Source organism: Coturnix japonica, chromosome 17 (genome assembly GCF_001577835.2).
Source record: "Coturnix japonica isolate 7356 chromosome 17, Coturnix japonica 2.1, whole genome shotgun sequence".
Taxonomy (NCBI): Eukaryota; Metazoa; Chordata; class Aves; order Galliformes; family Phasianidae; genus Coturnix; species Coturnix japonica.
The window spans coordinates 5,886,614-5,896,151 of record NC_029532.1 but is presented as its reverse complement, the minus strand read 5'-3'; positions in this window follow the sequence as shown (position 1 = coordinate 5,896,151).

Sequence of the window (9,538 nt, the reverse complement as noted above, 5' to 3'; positions counted from 1 at the left end):
AAGGAGGAGGAAAAAGCAGAGAATTCAGTGAGCTGAAGCTTTGGTTCTGCTGCAGGCACTCTGCCTTCTCTTTCCTTCCAAGTAGAGCTCTCTGGAGACTTGAAATATCCATATTATTGATGCCCCCTTTTTTTAATTCTGCAAGAAAAAATTATTTTTAGATACAGTTTTTCTCCAACCATCTCTCCATCCATACAGAACTGAAACCCTTTGGGTGCCAGGCAGGGTGAGTGCTGCTCTTACTGAACACATTGGCTCTTGCTGGCAAGTGTCCTTGGCTGGAGTTGATCTCCCCACTTGGGAATGACCACAGCCTGGGCTGATAACATGGGAAGGCACAGCCAATTGTTACCCTGCTCACCCAGAATATCCCCACTCAGCACCCCTAAAGCTCTATGTGGTGTCCTCCAAGGGCAGCTCGGTTCCCCAGCTCAGCCCCATGAGATGTGGAGGTCTCTGTGCCATTCCCAGATGCATTTGTTTAGTGTCTGGCTGTGACTGCTTATCAGCACTGAGTAAGGAGCGTGGGTGAGTCCTTCTCATTCCTCCTGGTGCCCCTGTACCTCCTCAGGGTCATTCCTGCAGTGAGGAAGACTCAGCCAGCTGTGTTTCACCCATGCCTCATCCAGCAGGCATTTAGAGCAGGGTTCCCAAAAGTTGGTGAGCCTTGCACAAGAAGGTCCTCACCACAAAACATCCCACCCAAATGCCCAACCCCAGCAGTGATGCAAGGATAGGACCTAGAAAATATGTATTTCTGCTCTGAGCTGGGTGTGTGTCCCCAGCCTGTCACCAGCACAAGGAGCACCAATAATTACAGCACACCCATGTGCAGCTTTGGTCCCTCAGAGACAACCAACCCACAGGCTTAAATGAATGCAAAACTAATGCAGTGAAGGAATGCAATCCCTGTGCCCCATCCCAGGCTCTGCACCCCTACAGTGAGCAGCAGTGGGGAAGACATAACACTGCAGGGTCACTGCAATGTGCTGAGCCTGGGCTCTGCCCCTGACGAGCCTGCAGACAAGCCAAAAGATGGGAATTGCTGCTATTAGTAACTGTGGCTATTAGTAGCTCTTGCCAAGGGTGGGCCAAGCATTGCCCCAGCACATGGGTGCCCAGAAGGGCCCCTAGCATCACTCCTCAAGGTGCAGGCTGCAGGGTACCAGGCTGAGCTGGGGAAAACACAAGCATTAGCACCATCTAGTGATGCTGGATGTGGTTTTGGTGCTTTGGGTGTCCTGTCCCAGGGAAAGAGTGCCAGAGACTGGGAAACTGGGGGATCCCAACCAAGGTAGAGACCACAGGGATGGTGCTCACTGAGCTCACCACATCACCCCACTCAGTTCTCACTCTTAGGCATGGCAGGAACCCCAGCTTTCATTGGAAATGTTGAAAAATAAGAGCTAAAATTGTGGTAGTCCCCTAGAAACATGAAAAGCCGGGTGAAGGGTGAGTGACGAACACTGAGTTTTAGAGATGGGATGCTCTAGGACATGCTAAAGGACAATTCTACTTAGCAAAAGTTTGCAAGGTGTCAGTGGTGAATGCAGCCTGTGCCATACTAAAACCAAAATGGTTACGAGTCAGGGGATCACCCAGAATAACTTAGAATAACAGCGAGTATTTGGGAGAGAATTTTATCCTCACTCTTTAGGGTTTAGGTTGATCTATGATTACAATAGGCTGGGATGAGACCTTCTAAGGGAGGGGTCCCCTTCTCAAGCCCCTGCCAACAGCTCCTCACTTTCTCTGTTTCATGGAATACACAGTATGTTCCTGGGCTGACAACCAGTTCCCCCATGTCCAGAGGCCCACTGGCCCTTTCCTAGGTGAGCTAAGCAAGAACAAATGTCCTTTTAAACAACAACAGAGTGCAGACAGCTGGATTCGAATACACGGCTCTGGTGTAGGCTCCCTTTCAAATGAGTCATAAAAGTTCCTTGGCAGCTGCCTCTGTGTATCTAATTGGGATCAGGTTAGGGGCAATGTGAATAGCTGAGGATGGAAAATATGTGTCGAATTTACTCCTCTGTCCCACCACTGATCCGAAGGCTTGGGAACGCTCCTGCTGGAGCCCTGCACTGTGTACCAGCTCTGCTTTGAGCTGCTCAGAGTACTGGGGCATGTTCTTCCCACTCCGTGCTGGAGGCTGTCCCTCTGCATCCTACATTTAACCCCAGGCAGAAGCATTGCTGTGCCACGTTGGCCAGGCACAGAGGCAGCCCTGGTGCTGGGGAAGCAGCTGAGGACAGCACAAGGGAGGCAGCTCCGGGAGCCCCAGGCGCTCAGCGTGACTCACATTACCCAGGCCACAACAGAGGCGTGAGGATGGAGTCTTTTCTATCTCCTTTTTGTCTGGGATCAGCAGCTCTGGTGAGCAATCCCTCCCCCTCTCGGCAGGCAGAAGGGAGCAGCATCCTCTCATCCTCGTTCAGAGCTGTGCTGCTTAACAGGGACTTGGCAGAGCTCTGGCTTGTGCAGAGCATGGCCATTCCCCTAAAGCAGCCCTGTGGTGCAAACCCATTAGAGTCTCTGCCTCTTAGATCAGGCTGACACTGAGTGATGTGCTCTGCCATTTGCCTGCTCAGTGATATCATCGCAATGGAAATGGGATGCGAGCATCTCGAGCACAGCACCACTTGGGTCAATGGGAAGCAAACCCAACTGAAAACACTCAGTCTAAGCCAGTTGTCTCTGGCTTGGAACCAAGCAGAAGGACTGGGAAGAAGAACCTTGTTTCTGGGTCCAGCCTACATATGGTGCCCAGCACTGTGCTCTGCAGCTGGCTGAGAGCTCAGCTCCTCTCCTCCCCAATGTCTGGGCGTCTCAATACTCTCCCCACACCCCCGCCCCAAGGACCCACAGCAAAGAGAGGAAGGACCAACACAAAGCTCTTGGAAAGAGATTCACGGGATGTGGAGACACTAAATAGCTTCTGAAATCCCAACAGAAATGGAGCTCTTGGCAGAGACCAGAGCCATGCTTTTTAATAGATCTATATTTGGTTGAAAGAAAAGCCCTCTTGAGAGCCTCTGCTCTCAAGGCAGAAAGCAGCACCACGCTTTGAAAGGAGCCTGAAGGAAAGCAGGGCAGTTCAACATAACCCTCCTCAGAGGCTGCAGATTCCCTCCTGTGTGCCCTACCCAACCCCAAAGCACAGCAGCCATCCAACCCTGACCTTCATGTGCCACAAAAAGGCAATCCCAGAGCCACCAAGCTCCAATGGTGACTTACCATCACCACCAGTGGGACAGACCCTACAGGCCTGTAGCCAAAGGAATGAGCCAATCACTCTAATAACCACCAAATAATTATAGAGCTTGAGCAGATGCTCAGCATTTGTTTGGAGAGAGAGGGAGAATAACCATTTAGAATTAAAAGGACTGAAACAAATGCAGGGAGGAGCCGCAGTTCTCTTGTTTTAGGACTGGAACCTCAAAGGAATGGGAATTTCTCAGAGGCAATGGGAGGTCACTGCTGTGTTGGGCAATGTGGATCACTGGACTCATCTCTGATCAGCTCATCATTTGTATTCATTGTAAATTCCTGAAGTTTCACAGTAGAAACAGCTTCAGGTTGACATGCAAAAGGAGAACTACTGGTTCTGGGTGATAAGGAGCACCAAGCACTGATTCATCCCCCTGGGTCAGAACCAGCTCTCCAATGCTCTTCAGGAGCTATTTAGAAATCATGGAAGTCAAGAAATCTTTGAAGTTATTTCAGGATGTAACCCAATGATGTTTAAACAGAAGCAGATGCCAATGGATGTCCACGTGGGGGGAGGCATATGGGCTTTAAATTATAAGGATTTTTGTTATTGTTATGATACATTAACATCCAGGACTTAAAAGACACTTCAGCCACGCACTTGGGTGTGTCAAGGGGGGTGGCTTGCACCAATGGCAGGCAATGACTAGACATTCCAGAGCAGTTCAAAACCAGATGACAACAGGGCTGTGTGTGATTTATTTAGGCTCCACGTTCCTGCAAAGCCTGCTGTCCTGGACAGACCCCATGGATGGATGACAGGCAACAAGCAGCATCCTACTCTGTCCCCTGGTCCCTTTTGGCTCATCTCCACACCTACAGAACCGAGTCACATATTCCTAAAACCACTGCTATGAACTTCCCATTGAATGCAAGGGGCAGGAGGAGATCCCTACTATTTTTCCTACCCATAGCAACCAGACAGTGAGAGCCCTGCTAGCACCCTACAGTCGCATACCTCACCCTATGGAGCCACTAGAGGGCATGAGCTCTATATTTTTCCCCATTCAGAGAAACCCAAGGCGATTTCTGGCTAATGTTCCACTTTCCCGTGCCCAAGTGTAACTGTGGGAATATTACCCCGTGGATCCTAGCACTGTAAGAAGATGGGTTGGCTAATAACAGCAAGCCTGGCTTTCTTCTCATGCTTGTCATTGGGCTTTTTTAGTCCCCTCCATTAATTGAAACATTAAAAACCCAACATGCTGCTTCCAACAGTTCCTAGGCCCACCTATCCTTGCCTCCAAAGAAGCTTAAGTTCTCCAGCAATACCAGCATTGAAATGGGAGTGAGGAAATACAGCAATAGGAGCCAAAGCATATAACAGTAGGGCTGCTGGATTGGTTTGGAGAAGAGGAAGGTGCTATTGAAAATGTTACAGCTGCTACATCCATTCAGATTTGAAAGACAACATTTGCTCTACAAGAGGCTGTAAAGCAGAACCTTGGGAGAAAAAAAGATATAGGAAAAAAAGGGAGGTTGGGTGTGTGTGTGTGTGTTGAAATGCAATCTGAGGGCTCTCATTCTATCCCACCGACCACAGAAAGAGAGGGGATGGAAATATTGTCAGACCTGTCCTTAAGGTAATTAAGGACTGATGAATGAGCAGCACGGACACCAGCCCATGAGAGAAGTGAGTGATTTCCCCCTTCATTTCCATTCTGCAAGTTAATATTCATGAAAAGACCAACAAAGAGAAGTGACATCATCTCTTATCTGAAAGCGAACTAGGAAACAAAACAACCCATGGGATTGCTCCATAGCAAATGGTCCAAAAGACACTCAACCCTACATGACCTCAGGACCAATGTCTATGCCATCAGGTGAACACTGAGATCTCTCTACTGCAGCTTCTTAGAAAGGCAGGGAAAAGGAAGAACCTCAGGGTGCTCCAGTGCCACCTCTTCCCCTCTATCACAAATGGTCCAGCCAGACCATGGACTCAGCAACCCTTATTGGTCCCTTCCCATTTGGGATATCCCATGATTCTATGATCAGAACTACCCCAGAACTGCTCAAATCTCATTAAAACTGAGCAAATCTCTTTAGCCACAAGAAATTCAACCGCCAACACAGCACACACGCCTGAGTGCATCTGCAGGTGTCCGGGAGAAGAACAGCACAGAATCCTCCCCATGAGAGCCATGAAGTCACGGGGGAGGGCTGGGAACTCTGCCTCTCTTCCTTGGGGGATTTGATGTACTTCCAAGCCATGGGGAGGCTGCCAGGTTCCTCCAGCTCAAGGGGAAACAACAACACCACGCGTTAATCAGATGAATTTCAGATTCCTGCTGTCAGCACGTGGCTGTGGGACATTCACTTCCCGAACTGACATCTGCCATCATGCAAAGATGTGTGGATGCCAGTCGAAGATACCTGCTGCAACCATCCCACATCAGGCACACAGAGAGGAGGAAAAATCACCCTCAGCTCTGCAGAGTGGAAACACCTTCTGATCCAGGGACAGCCATAACCCATAGGGTGTCCTTTCCCTCTGCTGTCATCCACCCTTTAGACTGAACCTATACTGAGCTGAGTGGCACAGAACACCCCGCCAGCCCTATGCTGGGGGACATTGGGACCTTTGGAGTCTTCTGCGCTCTTCAGAGCTTCTTTTCCTCCTTAATATGATGTACTCTGAAGGCCAGATAATAAGGCTATTAATTCTTTGGCTCGTGCTGTGGACTATTTAATGAAACATGACAAGAAAACAGTGTTTCTTTCCTGGGAGTAATTATTGCTTGACTTTAAGTCTTTACCTGAAGCAATAGCTGCAAGGAGAATAGTTCCATTAAAGGCAGGTGGGAACTCTAAATCCTTAGAAATGAGGACAGTTTTTTAACCTGAAAGACATCATAAATGGCCATAGCCAAGCCACTTAATTTATATCTCATTTTGGAACATTTAATGGGGTTTCTTCTCATTGCAGAACCAGGCAATCGGTGACTCTAATAGTCGGCGTTTTTCCACACCGTGCTTCTTCCCACACCTAGAGCCAGAGAGCGAGCAAACCATCCCTCATCACAGGGCTGCTCCTGAGGGCTGATCTATTTCCTAAGCCATTCTTTGAAAGCCAAAGACCTGCAAGGCTTTTTGCATATGACAGAGGCAACCGCAGATACCCAGAGGTGGTGAGAAGCAATTTTGTCCCATCCCTGTCCAGGCCCCCAGTCTTCCTCCTGACACTGCTGCCTTCCTCCCTTGGCCAGGCTCTAGCCCAGAAATCCCATCTCAGACCTGAAAAGCCCTTTTCCACATCGAAGTGCAATCAGAGCCGCTTTGTAGCTGTGACAAGTTTCCCTTTCCAAGAATCAGTGCATTCCAACAGCAGTATTTCAGGCTGAGGGACTTTGCCAGGTCGGAGCTATAGCCCCTTTCCCCTCCCCCTCCAAATAACAGCATTCAACACATGCTCAAGTCCCAGGGAGAGCCTTGATTCACAGCAACCCCACATGGAAGCACCATCCAGACAGGACTCTCTGCTACAGTCCCTGAAGGAGAACAGAGCCCTGACCCCAAGGCTGCATCAGATGAATTCTTTCTCTCTATTTTCCATCTTCATACCTCATTTTTCCACCCTGGAGGTAATGACAGTTTCTGGAGGCCACTGAGACGGCACCCCTCAGCATCACCACCGTGTTACTGTGTTTGCCCTTTCCCACTGCTACTGCACACTAATAGAGCACTGGGTGACTGTTGGGCTGTGTTTCCAAGCTGCCCACGAGGTGAGCTTATCCCATTGAGAGACAGGTAAATGCAGCTGAGTTAGTGCCCTACTGTAGAATGCAGCGTAGTTCATGAGAATCACCAGGATGGATGGGCAGCCATAATACAGGGGCAGCAGCAGGAGCTCTCCCTTCCAGAGCCACCCACAGTAAACAGGGCACAGCATACAGCACTCAGAACCCACCCATTTAGTGCCTTGTTCTGGAAACCTGGGATCTGGAACCAATCCTCCCCCAATGAACAATTCTCAGATCCTCTGGCACATCCTTTCCCTGTAATTGCAGACCCTGTTGGAAAATCCTCATCAAACATAACGAGGCAAGATGGGTTTGCTGCATAGGGTTATGAGAGCTTCTCCCTAGGGTTTATTATGGTAGGGTTGCTCCCGATTGCTAGGCTACATAGTGTTGCTGTTGGCAAGAAGCAGAGCCGTGGTCCACATGTGCGCCGGGGGTGACTCATGAGAGCTGGCCTGAGCAGCTCCTGCTGCCTCTGCAGAGTCTCAAGAAGAACATTCCCTTCTGCTGAGGCACAGCCCAGATCCACAGGCAGCAGTGAGCCTTGCGTGGCCCCACTGGGGATCCCAGCACTCACTGGAGGGCAGCCCCATAAGGACAACCCTGTGTATCCAGCACTGGAGACACCAATACCGGGACTTACCCTTTCCTCATCCAAACCTCTGTGCTCTGCTGCAAGTTCTCATCACAGCCTCAATTCAAAGGAACAAAACAAAAACTGAGCACCCTCAAGCCAGCTGCTCTTTGCTCACACAGCCCAAATGCATTCGTTTGCCACTTTCCCTGATTATTTCCACGTTGCTGCTTTTTGGTGATGCTCCGCACTGAGCCCAGAAGCACCATCCCACAGCTCTCATCTCTGTTGCATTAGCCATCTTTTGCTGCAGAAATCAAAGAGATTGTGATGCAATCACAGCTCCTCACAGCTACTCATGCTTGCTGACAGAAGCACACCTGAAGCCCAGACCTCCACAGCTCACCTCCCAGCTTTGCTGAGGCACCAGGCAGCCCACGGAGACACCGAGCGGCTAAAAACCTGCACTGCACATGAAGCAACACACGTGTAAAGCATGGGAACTCAGTGCAATCCTTCTGCACCTCACAGCCTGCAGGGTCCTATGCTAAATAAGCGGCCCAGGCTCACTCCAGCCCCTCTCACACCCCATCAGTGAGCAGCTGCATTGCACAGAGCAATGGATGTATTAAGCTTTAGACGTGCCACATCATTTGTCCCGACCTTGTGAAGCAGCCTGGAAACAACACACAGCAGCGGGACTTGCTTGAATTGCAACGAGAGTGCAAAGATATCTTTACCTCTCGTCCCATGGGCTGTCCTCAAGGAGTCCCTGCACGTCTCCAATGAGCCTTCATGTGCCTGCTGGATCCCTGGAGAGTAATAAAAGCAGGATTTCAGCTCGCATGGGTTTAATAAAAAGAGAAAGGAAAAACAATTCCTCAAAAGTCATCCTTCAGCAGCAGCTGTTTCTGCATGAGAAGCCCCAGATGGTCCTGGGTTCACAGGGTGTTGCAGTGTGAGCAAAGCCTTTGAGGATGGCTGGCAGGGGGTATTTTGGGATGCATTTTCCACAGGGCCCTGCCCCATATCCTTATGCATGGCTCTTTCCACTCAGGCATGGAGAGGCACAGGGGCTACACAGAGCTGGGCTGGAATTCTCTCTGCCTGTCTTGCAGTCCAGATCTCTGCCCATACAGCATTCAGGACACAACGCACACAGTACACTGCCTGCATTCAGGACACGATGCTGGCACAGCTATCAGTCCTTCTCTAAATCCTCCTTGCCAAATTTGGCAGAGCCCCAGAGACCTGAGGGGAAGAATTCTGAATAACTTCTATGAAAACACACAGATGGATGAAGCAGGAAAGCTCTTATATCTATCCCCATCCCACAGAGCCAGCCTGCAGGGTGAGCACAAGGCTATAAGCCACTAGCAATAGTCCATCGCCATGCTCTGAGACTTGAGCTGGTATCCAGGTGCAGCAACACAGCCCCAACCTGCCATCTAGTGTTTCCCTCCCGGCTCTGGCTGCAGATCCCTGCAGCATCACCAAGGCACCCATAATTCAGCCAGCTACTGAGTGACTCCCAGCACAAAATGCAGATGCAGACCCTATAAGGACACCAGCAGCAGCACCCCTCCTAGGTCCTATAGGGATGCTCCACGCCCTCCTCAGCTCCCCATGCAGCTCAGCATCCTACAGCACTGCAGGATGCACCAGGCTGGGACTGGGCACCCCATGCTGGGAGGTGCACACGCTCATCTCTGTCCTGTGCTTGTCCCCACTCCTGGCAGCCCCGACAACCATCAGAGTCCCCAGCTGACCCCAGCCCAGCATCTGGAAGTGCTCAAATCCACTCCTGCAAATGTTTCATCAGCGGGACCCACACCGCCATCCATGATCCTGCTTGGTCAGCCAGCAGGCAGGGTGAGCAGACAGTGGGGTCAGAGCAGAGGCTGAGGTCAGAAAAGGGCTTCTGAAAGCTGAGATGAGTTCCTGCCTTTAC